The following is a 15,101-nucleotide window of genomic DNA, read 5'->3' as shown; positions in this document are numbered from 1 at the left end:
GGGTACGTACAGGCAATAACGGAAGTTTGCAGTTGGTGTGTGCTGCTCCGTGAGCAACGTGAAACCAAAAGTAGATAAAGTGCTCAAACGGCCCAGATAGGAAAGAAAGGCGGATGACAGCGGAGACATCCGTAGAGGGGAGGGGTGTCATACAGTTCAACAAACGTAAGACAGCAAGATAACACCTTTGAGCACATATTTCTATAGCGAGAAGAGAAAGGGGAAAAAGAACATAGGAACAGAAGAAAGCACATTAAACCCAAACACACGCTACAACAGATGGCCCATGAAGGGTTGTAAATTTTAAACTAACAAAAGGATGAGACAAAAAAAGGCAGGTGCACCGAAATTAGGGTCACTGCAGAAAGTACGCTTCTCAAAGCAGTCTCGATTTATCTGAAGGCGAACGCTCCTTAATGTACAACTTTAGCCGAACACGCAATGCACTGCGCATTTGGCATTTACAAAGTGCATTACGCAATGACAACCGCGAATCGCACATGCAGAGCTGCTGCCTCACTCCTTCGCAGGGGATAAAAAGAAGGGATGCCGCCGCCGCCCCGATCGACAAACACAGCAATAAATAAGCCCCGCCGGACAAGCGACGGACCTTGGGGAGGAGGGTGGTCCCGACGGCGTCGCCCAGGAGCGATTAAAGCACAGCGGGCGAGATCACGCAACAGCCCGGAGACGCAAAATGCCCGCGGCCGCGCTCGCCTGAATTTCAAACACGCGGGTCACTCTTCACGTGACGTCAAGAGATAGCGCAGGTAGCTAAACAACCGCCCCTCACCGCTCCGCTCACACATATTCACCCGCGGACCCGTCGTCATACTGTAGTCCTCGATCGTGTAGCTGGCCGGTGCATTGTTTGCCGCTTTAGGGGCGAAGCCTCTTAAGGGGTCGGGCTGTCGTCGTCGTCGTCTCAGTCGTAGTGTCATGTAGTCACGGAACTCAAACACCGGGACACTCGTTTTCCAACGCCTCGCGCTGGAACGCTTCGTGCTTCAAAGACAGGAGACTTACAACAACGCTGTATACCTCTACCCCCCAACGGTTTCATCTCCATGGGCAAAAACGCCAAGGCGCCAAGAATACACTTACACACTGCGTGCTTCGCCCCTGCCCCGGGTTCACGTTAGTGGAGATGCCCGGGAATTTTTTTGGTTCGCCCCGACCCCGATCACCAACGTCGCTCACAGGGGTCACAAAAAAAAAATTCAAGGGGTTCAGTTGGAAAGAATTAGCAATCTGTATCGCGCTCACCTCTATTCCAGCCAGGAAATACGCTTTTTGTGACCGAAAAGCTTCAGAGGTTTTAACGAACTTTCATTCGCGCTACAGTGACGTAATACGTAGCTTGCACATGAACTCATCGCAACCCTTTCTTGTGACCCAGTTCCAGCTTGTTTAGTGCTCCGAAAGATAAGAACACCAGATAAGTGAGCAGCCTTTCGGGATAGTAGCTAACGGTGACGTCAGTGCAAGCTATCTATTTGGGCACATGTGACCTCACATATGGGTCAGCACTAACAACACAGTTATCAGTGTGTTATCTGCACATTAGCATTCAAGAGATACGATCAAACGAAGCTGCACTCCCGCCACAATAGCCCAATCGTGTTTCTCGGCGATCGGTGGCCGCCAATCGCACAAACAAGATTCGGCGACGTCATAGAGACTTCGCCAGAAATTGGCTGGGCTGTCGCCACTGCTTCATCTGGTTTCCATAATATCTACATTATTGTTATAGGATTGTGATAAAAGTGACATCATCGTTATCGGGACAATGTGAGCTACTTTATTGATTGGTTGATTGTGGGGTTTAACGCGCCGACGCAACGCAGGCGATGAGGCGCGCCGTAGTGGTGTGCTCCGGAATAATTTTGACCACCTTAGGGTCTTTAACGTGCGCCGAAATCTCGTACACACGGGCGTTTATGCTTTTCTCCTCCATCAGAAAAGCGGCCGCCGCGTTCGAGAATTGAAACCGCGACCTCGTGTTCAGCAGCACAACGTAAGCTACTTTATTAATTAAACTTGCAATTTTTCGTCATGGCCCTTTTAAAACATAAAACTACAATGCTTCCCCCAACTCTTATACTCTCCGACAAAATACAACCTATCCCCGCGCCCTCTGATTTCGCAACGCCAAAAGCTTTTCGCTTTCAGTACGTTTACAGTAAAGCAGACCGGCAGATAGTATCGTAGCTGCCGCGGCCGTAGCGAGTCTGCTGCACTAGAGTCGAACAACAAGAAACCACCCGCAGTTTTCTTTTCCCAAAACTCTCTATAGCTCGAGACAACGAAAAGCTAGTGTGCACGGTGCCGAAATGTTACCGCGTGCCGGAGCACACCGTAACGCTGCGGATTAACTTTGACCACCCGGGGACATGCGCCGAAATGTCGACACCCGGGCCTGTTCGCTTCTCGCCGCCACCCTGAAAAACAGCCACCGCGGAAGAGAGTCGAACCCGCGTCCTTGGCCAACGCAGCACAACGCATTAGGGACACCACAGCGAGTCGCGTGTCATGACGACGAATCACAGTGATTCTTCCAGATATGTTTGTGCATAAAGACGGCCCGAATCCCGGGAAACGAAATAGTCAACACGGGAGCGTGAAATACATCAGTATCCGAAGCTTGCGCCCAGTTGGTTAAGCGAACATCACGGGAGCGAGCTCCGAACGCCGAGCTCGGCGAATAACATATCAAAAGAGCAAACGGCGGTTTCTGCTCCCGCCGCCTCGGGCCACTTGGCCCGGAGAAGATCTCCTTAGAAGTCAATGAAATGCGAATAGAATCAATGTTCTCTTTTTTCCCCATTCTTTTGCCTGTACGCCTTGTAGTATCCGTTTTCTTTCCACGGGTCTGGATGAAGAGGCTGTTGCTTAACCGAAGCCACTTTACAGGAATGAATTCCGATTAATGTTTTCAACCTGCAGTGTCCATAATGGGAATGTTGTTTATTTGTGCACTGATGAAATGCACGTAATTGAAAATACAGGACGAGGCCCCACAAAACCGAGGAAAGAAAAATAAAAGTGGGGAGGATCTATAGAGCCAAGATTCTAATCCCATTTGCGTTCAAATGTCAGCTCGTAAGAGCTTTCCTCGTGAAATGAGACGGGCAGGAAATGCTCAGCGTCCTGGGGGCTCAGAATCTAAAAAGGAAGTACGGTATAGGCGGGTGCTTTAGCTTCACAGAGCAGTAGAGCCGCGCCTTCATGACTGGACGCTCAGTATGCAACCGAACGCCACCGCGCATGCACTGAAACGCCGGCGCGACTATGGTAACTATTCAGCCACGGGCAGAAATAGTGTTCCACAGCCTCGATGAAACAGAAGAGAAGCTCTTATTTCTCGGATCTTCCGTAAATTTGCCTCTAGCCAATACCAGCGTCAACGCGGTCCCATCCGAAGCTAGAAAGACCTAGGATTAGCAAGCTGCGGGGCGTTATAATGCGTTTGTGACGCGAGTTACAGAGAAATCGTGACGATTCGACCAGATGACCGGTCCTGCACCCACAGAGTTTTGTACAGCTCGTGGGCTCGTGGTGCTCTATGAAATGTAAGCGCTTCGAAGCTATCACACAACACGCCCCCAAAGCACCCTCGAGGAAAGGCGCTAAGTGTTCCGCGTCCCGGGTGAAACAAAACAAACTAATTTCTTCGATATATTCCCTCCATAAATGTTCGGATGTCCGGAGATGTTGACAGGGTGGCGGACAAACTAACCACGTAAATTCGCCTTTAGTCAATTACAGCACCAACACGTTTAATGCCGAACGGAAGGAATGCTGAAGCTCCACATATATGTTAGGAGGTAATCAGCGAAGCGAGCTACAAAAAGATACAGGTGTCCAGATTACAGGGTTTAATTTTAACGCGCCGCAGCTACACCTTGACTATGAAGAGCGTCGTACAGGGAGGGCTCCGGATTAATTTCGACCACCCGGGGATCTTTGACGTCCGCTGAAATCTAGACACACGGGATGTTCTCCTTCCTTTTGGCTTCCATCTGAAGAGAGGCCGCCACGGCGGCCGGGAAAGACTGTCCCGTAAAACCTACTCTTCACCCCACAAATCGCTACCGAGGGATCAGGAAAGATTATTGCGCGCCCTGCAGGTCAACACCTTCCCACATCCCACCAGACTCCACCTCTTTGACCGGACACACTTTTCTCCACTTTGTCGCTTCTGTGGAGAGCCTGGGACTCTCAGACAAACGGTGGGCGGCTGCGTCATGTCTATTCTAGACTCCCCCTAACATCCACCTTTCCACGGAGCTTTGGAAGAGAGCCTTGGACGCCTCTCTGAAGCATTTCCTTGTTTTAATTAAAGTTTATTCTCTTTCTGTCTCTCGAACCAAAAAGTACAACAACCGGCTGGGAATCGAACCACCCAGTCAACGCGACTAGTGAAAATCCGCACGCGCGATTCTCCTCCCGCTTGTTCGTTTCGGAAACAAAGAACGCTCGCGCATGGTTGCTGCTCGTTTGTCGCCCGACAGTGCGCTGGCAGTCGTCACGTAACGAAATCGCACTCGTTTCGCGCACCACAGAGGGAGGAAGAAGCCCGGGATCAGGCTTCCCGAGACCTATCTCCATTAATAAACCCACTGGCGGCCACGTGGTAGCGGGAGTCCGCGCGCCATCCGGACATATTTCGCATTCGCGTCGTCGCCGAAACGGCGCGCTTGGCACCGTTTCAAATGCGCGCGCTCGCGCGCTAGCAGCGCAGCGAAGCCCGTACGTGCACTGCAGCTGCGCAAGCTCGCGCGCGGAGCGAGTTTTCAGCTGCGTGCTATGCGCGCAGCCTCCTCCTCCTCCTCGCTCGACGCTGCGCGTCGTAACGGCGGCCAATGTCAAGGGCGGCTAAGGACGCATGCAGAGCTGCAGGACGAGCGCAGCCATACCGCGGGCGCTTTCGTAACGACGCGTGCGTTGCGTACTCCTCGCGAGATCCGATGAAGCAGCAGCAGCAGCAGCAGCTCTTGCAACACTGCAGCGCGCACGCAATAGCGCGCTTGACGCAGCGAGGTGTGAGTGAAAAAAGAAGAAAAAACCTGTTGGCACCATCTTGCACGCGCAAATTATGCGGCTGCCGTGGCTACGCTGAATCTTAAGAAGGGGCTGCCGACGAGAGTGTGTAGGAAGCGAAAGAGTTTCGCGCGGACTGCACGGCCAAGGCCTCTCTTGCAATGAATTCTACCGGCTCCTTATCCCCCGTTAGCCGAACTAGCTCGTTATTACTCAATTTTCATATCTAGTCAATACACTACCGCAAGCGAGATGTACATGCGCGCGTCTGTTTTGTACGAGATCAACCACCTGTTCATACACGCTGCGTTCTCCCACAATTTCTTGGAACGAACTGACTCGCTGCCGCGTGCATTTCCGTCCTTCCCACGTCAGGTGCACCCTATTGTGACGATGCATTCACCTCTAGTAAATGTATTCCCTCGTCATCTATAGGCCATAAGAATACTCCCCAGCAATTTTCCATTTGCACGGCACCATTCCCCTCTATAATGTCAAATAATGCCACTCATAATGGCCTATCCCCATCCACTGAAATGTTAATGCACCGTAGTAACACAGGCGAATTATATCAAGGAAAGTTTGACATCCACCTGAGTGCAGCCATACGGCTACGAAGGAAAACTATACAGCTTTCTCAAAAACTTCGCAGTTGAAAAAAATTCGTCTCGGTCCAGGATCAGGATTCGTCCTGGTCCAGGATCAGGATCATCCTGGAACAGGACGAATTTTTCTTCAACTGCGAAGTTTCTGAGAAAGCTGTATAGCTTTCCTTCGTAGCCGTATGGCTGCACTCAGGTGGATGTCAAACTTTCCTTGATAGAAACTTACTCCACCTTGGGGATTTCCCCTAAATCTGGTCGATTAACAGACGAGTTATGCTTAAAGCGCCTATTTCGCCTCCTTTATCTACAATTCCCCGAAAAGTTCTTCCAATACATGCTTGAATTTATTCGCCCTCATTACGAACCTACGCAGCACTGACGTTACTGCAAATGGCATCCATCACATCTCTACGCTGGCGCTGTTCCCTTGACAAAGAAAAGTCATCCTACGCTACATGATGATGACTGATAGTGGTATCCCCTTTGTAGCGGAGTGATTACGCGTCATCTTACCAAAAAAGAAACTAAAAAGAAACTAGTAAACCTATGTTTTACACTCTTCGTTTAATATTAGCGCTGCTCTTAGGCGCTCCCGTGAAGCGCTCCCTTACGTGAGGCGCCTCCTTACGGAGATGTGGGGTACACACAAACACCGAAATCGCTTCCGCACCTTTTGTAGGCTTCCAATCGCTTCGCCTGGTCTGTACAGGAATGCCGGGCGTGTGGAAGGTCCCCAAATGTAGAAAAGCTGCACAAATCAAGGAGCAAAGAGAGCAGGTTAGCCCAAGCAAACAACTCATTACCACACGACCACTGAAGTACAGAGTGAGATGCTCCAACGCGACACCAACTGAGATATACCGTATTTTAACGATACTTACGCGCACTATTTTGTTGCTAAAGCAGCCTTTAAGCTTGTGTGCGCGTTACAATCGGGTTCAACACCGAAATAAGCATAAAAAAGGCCAGCAGCATGGATGACCATGGACACAAACTCATCCTAAATCCAATTCAGTTTGATTAAACACAATCCGTCAGCACCACGTGAGTAAATTTTGGCGCACCCATTCCTCAATGGGTAAACCTTAATTAGTCAGCTACTGCAATGAGTATGTACGTCGGTCAAGGAACTTCGAATCGCGAACACTTTCAATGTTCCTTGCTCCAGTTTTACTGCCAGCACTAGCTGGATAAGCCGGTTTATGAATTACAAGTGATTTTTGTCACCAAAGTTGCATGCTCCAAATAAAATGTACTCTGCCAGGTACGTGGTTTATATCATGGTTTACATGTGCGCGGAAGAATTAAGCGTCAAATTACTTTTTTTTTTTCGAATTTTTCTGTGTAAACTTACCTGCGCGTTAGAACCATGCAAATTCGGCACGCAGCCTTGTAAAGTCACGATATAGTACGGCTAGTTATTGTAGAAGGAGAAAGAAAAAAAAAGAAAACGTACTTTCGGGGAATTCAAACCAAGCGCAGGAAAGAATACCCCTACATTGTCCGGAGTGGATGGGAAACCTTTTATCGTTACCCCCCAAACATAGAGGTTCCCATCCTCGCGTTTTCGGCCAGTGTCACACACGCACACACAGCGTGCACCGTCGTGTCCAGTTTATAGGCGCTGTCGCCCATAAAGACCGCGGAAAAAAAACCTGGGTGGCGCGTGGCCGCCGTTTCTGGAGAGGACGACAGCTCTCGTGAGCGCTATCTGGTCTGGCGCGGCGGCCCACTTTGGGGACCCCGCGGAACACTTTACACAGCAGCGCGCGCAGGGAAACTGGAAATTGAAAAGCGCGCCCCGGCCGACCACCGCGGGCGGGAGCGACGAGAAGGCACCTTCCCGCTCTCCCCTATTTTATATTTTTCTCGTCCTAGCGCGCGTCGTTGGGTGCGTGGAGCTTCCTCGCCGAATTCGCGAGAAAAAAAAAACGATAAGGAAAGTGCCAAAACTTCTGGGGCAGCACGGGCAACAAAAACAGCAGACAATACTGGATAAAAAAAATGGGTCAGGTTTAACACTAGCTGGTAAAACTAGTCGATGATGATCGTATGGTTTAACGAGCCGACGCAACTCAGGCGATGAGGCGCGCCGTAGTCTCCGGATTAATTTTGACCAACTGGGGATCTTTAACGTGCGCCGAAATTTCGCACACACTGGCGTTTTTGCTTTCCGCCTCCATCAGAAAAGCGGCCGCCGCGGCCAAGAATCGAACCCGCGACCTCGTGCTCAGCAGCGCAACGCCTTAGCCACTACTGGGCCACGGCAGCAGGTAGTAAAACTGGTTACGTTTGGCTTGGTTTTGCGACGACTATGCACACACTGTTTCATGAAAGTTAGGCTTTCCATGGTGAGGCCCAGCGACCAAGCACCGGCGAAGCAGCCGTTAAACCGTCGCCTAGTCACGTGGTACCGCAGCGGCGAGCCTCCGATCATGCGCAGCGGATCACGCTGGGTGACGTCACACCCGCCACCTTGCGCTCCGGCGGCTAAAGGCCACTGCGACGCGATGAATGACCTTGGAAGACAGTACATAGTATAGGTGAGCTCGCTCTGAAAAATGTGACGCAGAAAGCGTAGGCGGATCCCAGCTTACCAACAAAAATATTAAAAACACGAGAAAGCGAGGCCAGAATGGTTCGCATATGCCTCCTTCCAGCCCATCTGAAATGGTACGAACTAACCACCGCGTATTTTGCAACATTACTACTTGGCTTTACTGAAGGCGTTGTTTTGTTTGCCCTACATATGCGACACCGCAGACAGCACCGGATGTCTAAGTGAACGCCACTAAGCAGGTGCGGCGTCTGGGCTAAAGATAGGCCCGCAATACCGGAGATGCAAGGTTGGAAAGGGGAAGGGAAAAAAATTCATTCCCGGGAGACACCCCGTGTAACTTCAAATGGCCTCATCCTCCATCCAGGAACTCCGTACCCGATGTGTGCCACTGGCCGATTCGAAACACAGCGCACCCACATAGTATCCTGCCGATGCCGATTAGAGTGCAGCCCTTGTAAAACAGGACGTTCACATTACTTATGTGTTACAGCTTCATTTAGCAAACAAAGGAAGAAGCGGTCACCCTGGCGAGCTAAAGCCTTCGCGAACGATTACGTGGATTGTCCACGTACAACTGACCGAGCACGCACACGAGCGAAAACTTTCCAGAAATAGTTTGTGCATCGATATCGAGACACTGGTTACGCCGACGCGAGCCGTGGGCCGCTCCCAACTTTGGGCCAACAGCCACAAACACTGGTAGCGTTCACGCCGCGATTCAAGTGCGCACTTGAATCCCGCACACTAGTGAAACACACCAGGCTGTGCTCGAACAGGGTCGGAACGAATCTGGAACGAAAAATAAACGATGGCACCCCCGATTTGAGAGCGAGAAATTGGAACGTAGACTGCAGCCGCCAAGCAACGATCGCCACATCTCGCTGACGGCGACAGCGGTCGTGCCCGAAAAGCGAAGTGCTCGCGGAAGTGTTGAGCGATCCCGTCCGCTGCGCCCAACCTGCGGCACACGCGCACATCTCACACCTCGGTTTATGCTAGGTTATACGACCAAAATTCAGATTTACAAGGACTTTTTCAAAGACCACATTGTCTGCTAGAAATCCAAATAAGCCTGAAGCTCAGGGGAACATGGAAACTTAAAAATGATAAATCACCACACACACACACACACACACACACACACACACACACACAAACGGCGAAGTTGCTGGAGCCAACGTTTTAACAATGGGACTTGCCTTTAGACAAGTCACCTTTTCGAAACAATGGCTCGAGCGACACTTCCTTCTTCGACAATTTATTATAACCGTGTGGTACAGAATGGAAACATTCATGTTCGAAAGAAAATTAACCAGCAAGATATACTTAGTCCTTACGCAGCCTCATGTCGGTTTTATGCTTATCAAAGAGGAAAACTCTGGAAATTCAAAGATTTGGGTCTGTAAAAATACCAGGCCTTTCAAGGACTTGGAAACGAGCTTTTGAAATTCAAAGGTTTTCAAGAACCTGCACGAACCTTGTCTAAGCACTGAACGAACAAGCGAACACTTTATATGGGTACGCGAGTGTCACCGACTTATGCGGTTTTAGAACACGTATAATGGCATTCGACTCCCCCTGCTCCGCGGTCGAGGCGTTTTGCTCAATAATGTGCGCACCGTTAATGGAGTTGTGCTGGTGCGTGTTCACCCTCAGGGTACATGTGACGCTGTACCGTAACGGTACGATTGAACACCTCAACTGAAAGAAAATGGCAGCGGGAGGAACGCCGCTTTAAAATCAAATTGTTACAACCTTCCAGCAGCGGCCCCATTCTTCATTTTGAAAATAAAAACGCGAAAGAGAAGCGCACCGCCTTAGCGAAAGCCGAACGCTGTCGCACGCAGGGCGTTTTCGTTAAACATGTTTTTTTTTTTTTCATCAGCCCAGGAATTCTTCCCAGAAGCAACACGCGACTGTGCCTTCTGACAGGGAAGACACCGTCTTTTAGGTAAGCGCCGTTACCACTTTCCTACCCTGACCTCAGAAGGAGAATGACGTGCGGAAGAATCGCGGAAGAATCGCCTGAACGCGTTCCGCATTAAAATAACTTACTCCCCCCACCCTCCCGTCCCCGTCCCGTCCCTCATCCCCACTCTTCGTGCTATCAGAACCGACCAGATTCGTTATCTAGCGGCCCTGACAGAACCGAGGCGTTCAGCTGTGCACGAGGCCGCGGGTCTTAATTTCGCCGACGAATGCTACATTTCCGATCAACGTAAAAAAAAAAAAAATAATAAAAGAAGAGAAGAAAACGGACGTGTGCCATAGGTTCGGGTGCGTTAAGAATCCGCGAACGTCCACTGCGGGGCGCGTACAGGGCGCGATGTTTACCACAAAGACAATCCAGATGTCTTCACTTCAAGACCACTCGTCTGTTTACGAATAACACTGAAGGTGTTTGAAATGCTCTTGTGCAACGTCTTCGGTTCAGATTTAGCCCTGTGGCGCCATCCATATTAAAATCGGCTTTCCTGCATTATGCATACAGCTGCCGTGAAGCATCCTTTACAGGTCATAACGTGATCGTTTCGGCACCCAATGGGCGGCGCGAACCCCTTCCGCGGGAGCTGTCGCTGTGAAGGCACAACTACCCAACCGTCAACCGAGATGCGAAAGACTCCCGACGCTTGCCGGCGTGACCATTGAAGGCGGCACTGCGTTACCCTATTCAACGCGTGCTTGAAAAGTCACGTGAGTTGACCTGTGAGCCAACGAATAGACAAAAACCACGGTCGATCAAGTGGATGTCATGGCTATCAGGCGCGCTTCTCTGCGGAAGCGCGCATAAGATCGCGCAATCGGGCTTCAAGAGCAGTTCAGCGGTGTAACCAATGAGAACACAAATGCCTGGTGAATTTTCGTTGACGGAACTTTCGCTATTGTTTTCTCTCACCCTTGAGAATACTTCGGTGTTTGTCCGAAATGTGGCGAAATCGGGCATGCCCGAGCTTGATATATCGGTACGCCTCGTGTTTTGAAAAACACGAGAGAAGCAACTGTATGCGCGACGCGACTGTCCCTCGATAGCCAAAGTTCTTCTTACAGCACCAAATATCAAGAGGAGCTACAATGCAGAACTGTTCGTGCCATCACCAACTAAAAGCGTTGTTATGTCGAAATGGTATACCTTCTGTTAGATAACATTATGCTAGCGCCGATTAGAAGCAGTCACTGATCTTCAGTGAAGCAAACGAAATGCAAGCCACAAAGAGGCACACATAAATTTCCCGCTGAAAAATTTGTCTGTCTGTAAAGATTCATGTGTCTAACTTTCGCCGCGCACGACAATGATAGGAGCTACGGCCTTCATACTTAATACCAGGCTCCCTATATTGCCGCTAAATATGCTTTTCCATGCACTAGGCGCTTTTTGGGGGGGAGGATGGGAGAATGAGCCAGATCCACCCAACGCGAATTTGAGAAACAAGCGCAAGTTTGTTACCGGACCTAAATAGAACGCCGTCCCAGCTGTTGCATGATATATTTTACGTGTCAGCTAGGGGAAGTTTATGGCCACAAGCACGGAGCAAGATAAACAGGAGCGCCGACTTCGCTCTCTCCGGCGGGCTCTTAAAGGAGCCATGAAGAGAAAACACAAGTTTGGTTCATTCAAAAGATTGTGTCGTTAGAATCATACTGACACCACTTTTAACGTAAACTTCGCTCAAATAAGCTACATAATTAGGAAAAACGGGAATGATCATGCGACCCACCAGCTCATTTCCCGCAACAGAGCCTGTGATGTCACATGGGCTAAGCTCTGCGATTGGCGGAGGCTGGCAGAAGCAGACGCAAATTAGGTAGAGCTTACAAACTAGACGAACGAGCGATTTGCGCTTAAATTTAGGGCACATTCTTTACAAAGCAATAAAAATGATGGAACAAACAGTGGAAGTTACGAAAGCACATGTAAACACAGAAGTACTGATGCGTTCTGCTGTTCGTACTGCGCACAGCATGCTTTGGTTTAGCTGCACAGCACTACGGGGCTTGGGGTTGTCTCAGACGACACTGGCCGATTGACGCAAGCAACGGTGTCTTACGCGACCCCATTTGTCGAGCGAGCACTGTTTCAGGGAACGAATATTTTCTCCCAGAACAAAAACAAGCCAGGTTTAAATGCGGGCAAAAACAAACCAAACGCTTGCCACGGTATGGTGGCTCCATCTAGGTTACGGAACGTAAAGAAACGCGGGAACAAACCAACACCGCTGTACAGGGTGGAGACAACCTTTGAACGGTCCCGTGCCGCCGCAATTGGGCCAACGGGCTCAACGCGTTATTCTTTTCGTTTCCCACGAGACCTAGCAACGCGAAACAGACAATATGATTCAAACTTCTTCAGTAAACCGCGTTGCGGCGATAATTTTAGCGCGGTTTTGACACAATGACTTGCTTCGGCGGCGAGCGAGCAACCGAACATGGCGGCGCCAGCGTTACGTGTCTCTACCCTGTACGGCGGATGCGTGAATAGAGAGTTTTAGCAGTACGTATGCTCCGGCCGTTCCGTTCGTTACGTTGCTACCGGGTTTACCGGGACCCGACTGCGCGTGCGCCATTTGTTCCGTACGCGGCCGGCGTCTCTCCCGGCGCTCTGCTTCCGTGTTACCGTATCCGGAGCCCGCAACCGGCTTGCTCAGGTGTTGGAAACTTTAGGCTTAACGTCCTGGCGAATATTTGATCGCCGCTATCTGTGCAACTGCGAATGACACTCCGTAACACAACGTTTCACCTCACTATCATCCCTTTCTCGCATGTGAAACTTTATTTGAGGTACAACTGCCGTGAGCGATCGGGGACCGAGACATCTGCGTAGCCTGTTTCGATGCTTCCGCGCAGGTATCGCCATCTCTCGGGCGCTCGCCGCACCGCGCGCCGCGGCATCCACGGCCGGTCATCGCGGCAGATATATCTGATCGCCGCTTTTAAAATAAGCCCCGAGAACAATCCCTAGCACAATTTTTCACCACACTAACACCTACTTTCTCGCAGGTGGAACTTCGTTTTAGTGATCAGACTGATTCGGAAGAGCAGCGACAAGCGGTTGCTACCGTGGTCTGCGCTGGTTCGAGCCGCTGAGTGTGCCGAGCTGGCAGGCGCGACCGGCGTGTGCGCGGACTGTTTCCGATGCAGAAAACGCTTCACGGTTGCCTGCTTTATCCATTTCTTGCGTACAAACGCGCGGAATCTACAAGTTCAGCTCAGCGATCGTCGTAATTGACCATGGAGCAAAAACAGTGGGCGGAGCGGCGCCGACGAGGCATCGCACACCCGCATCGGGCCATGTGTTTCAAATTCACGCGTACGACTAGTCGTGGTGACAGTCGTAACGATCAGTCGCATACGAATCGCGTGTACCAATCGTACATGTGTCTAGCGCTTCAATCGGGCAAGGCCAAGGCCATTCCTCGGCGTGAACGGCGCGACCATGTCGTCACCTGCGCTCGCTCTGGTGCCGTCGCCGTCGCCGTCACGCCGCAGCCCCTGCCTCAGAATGCGTCCGGCCGAGCGCGATTTATTTTAGATTTGCAATGCTTTAGGGGAAACTGCGTTCTTTATTTACGTATTTTTAGCGTGTGGATTTTTGCAACAACTCGGCTAATCAGCCGCCACACGGAACGAACGGTACGACGCTACGGAGTGCTAAAACGTTTTCCGTCTCACTACACGGAAAGAGCCCGGTACGTGCGCGCGCATGCGCAGTCGGGTCCCGGTAAACCCGGTAGCAACGTAACGAACGTAACGGACGGAGCATACGTACTGCTAAAACTCTCTAATGAAGGTACTCTAGGCTGCAGAGCGGTCGGTTCCCGTGATGTCACTTGGGTAGCTACTTGGGGCCACGAAAACGCACGATTGAGCGGGAAAATCAAAATTTTAACCTAAATTGTTTAATTTCTCAGTGAATAAAGCACCGTTTGTATCCGGACAAGGGCTGGGGGCACTATAAAACACGAAATCTTTCGAATAAAACCAACTTGCATTTTCTCTTCATGGCTCCTTTAATGTCCATAACTCGCGGAGCACAATGTAGATGGCGCAGCGAATGGGCCGGCGGCGGCTAAGCGGCCGGCGGGCGAGTTGGCGGAACGCATTCCGTCGGCTCTGTCGTCTGCTTCGGCGACGGTAGTTTTGGGCACGGACTGCTTTGGGCCTGCTTTGGCGCCGCTTCGCGTTCATTGCGCGCCTCCTTCGCACAGTTGATTAACTTGTTCGACAGCACCTTCTGGGTAACCCGGACCCGAAGGAATTGAGTGGCCGTACGGCAAAGATACGTTAAGGATTGGTTTGCATGGCGGGAAAACAAAATATAGAGACCACATACAAACATATGGCTGCTATACAAACACTACCTTTTGCGCGGTGCTTGCCGAAAATGTGGCTCCGTTTTGTAAATTTGGGAATGCCAATTTGGCTGCGTTTTAACAGGTTTTACAAAAGGCGAAAGGACCAACTGGTTCTGATCACTGTCGATTATAAAAATTCCCTCAGCTTTCTCGCAGTTCTGCAACTTGCGTCCAAAACAGAGTGTGCCTAGAACACGGGCCGGCACTTACACGCTCATCAGAAAAGAACAGAAATGCGATAACATCACCCGCGACTGCCCGCGACGTAGCAATCTGCTCAAGATCAAGTCCCTGACAGTGCGGTCTTTTCACAAGCCTTCATTTCGCGATAACTCGCCGAAAGAAAAGGTTTAACGAGCCGGTTGTTTTGCTGGTCAGCCGCTTGAAGAAAAAAAAAAAAAAACGCCGGGAACCCTGGTAGGCCAAAAAATTGCAGCCATCAAATCGCAGCATTTTATTTGGAGACCGCGGTGTTATCGACGAGATAACACGACCGTAGAGCGACAGTGAACATCGGGCGGTAAGTTGCGGCATGAGTTAAAA

General features: G+C 50.6%; 1 protein-coding gene and 1 long non-coding RNA gene across 5 annotated transcripts in view; one reads left to right on the top strand and one right to left on the bottom strand.

Moving 5' to 3' along the window:
• LOC144178758 (uncharacterized) overlaps positions 1–15,101 on the bottom strand; it is a 131,530-nt gene that overhangs the window by 72,519 nt on the left and 43,910 nt on the right. For 3 of the 4 annotated variants that reach the window (XM_077706865.1, XM_077706860.1, XM_077706864.1), the window contains exon 2: positions 6,319–6,396. The exons of the other annotated variant lie outside the window; for it this stretch is intronic. The gene's annotated coding sequence lies outside the window, so the exon portion shown is untranslated. The remainder of the gene's footprint in view (positions 1–6,318; positions 6,397–15,101) is intronic. 4 annotated transcript variants of the gene reach the window in all.
• The window catches only part of LOC144178761 (uncharacterized), an 86,989-nt gene that overhangs the window by 62,871 nt on the left and 9,017 nt on the right, over positions 1–15,101 (top strand). The window lies entirely within an intron of this gene.

This window comes from Haemaphysalis longicornis, unplaced genomic scaffold (genome assembly GCF_048455015.1).
Source record: "Haemaphysalis longicornis isolate Haplotype H1 unplaced genomic scaffold, Haemaphysalis longicornis Haplotype H1 scaffold_4, whole genome shotgun sequence".
Taxonomy (NCBI): Eukaryota; Metazoa; Arthropoda; class Arachnida; order Ixodida; family Ixodidae; genus Haemaphysalis; species Haemaphysalis longicornis.
Note: the sequence above shows the minus strand (reverse complement) of the source record. Positions and strands in the feature narration are given on the sequence as shown.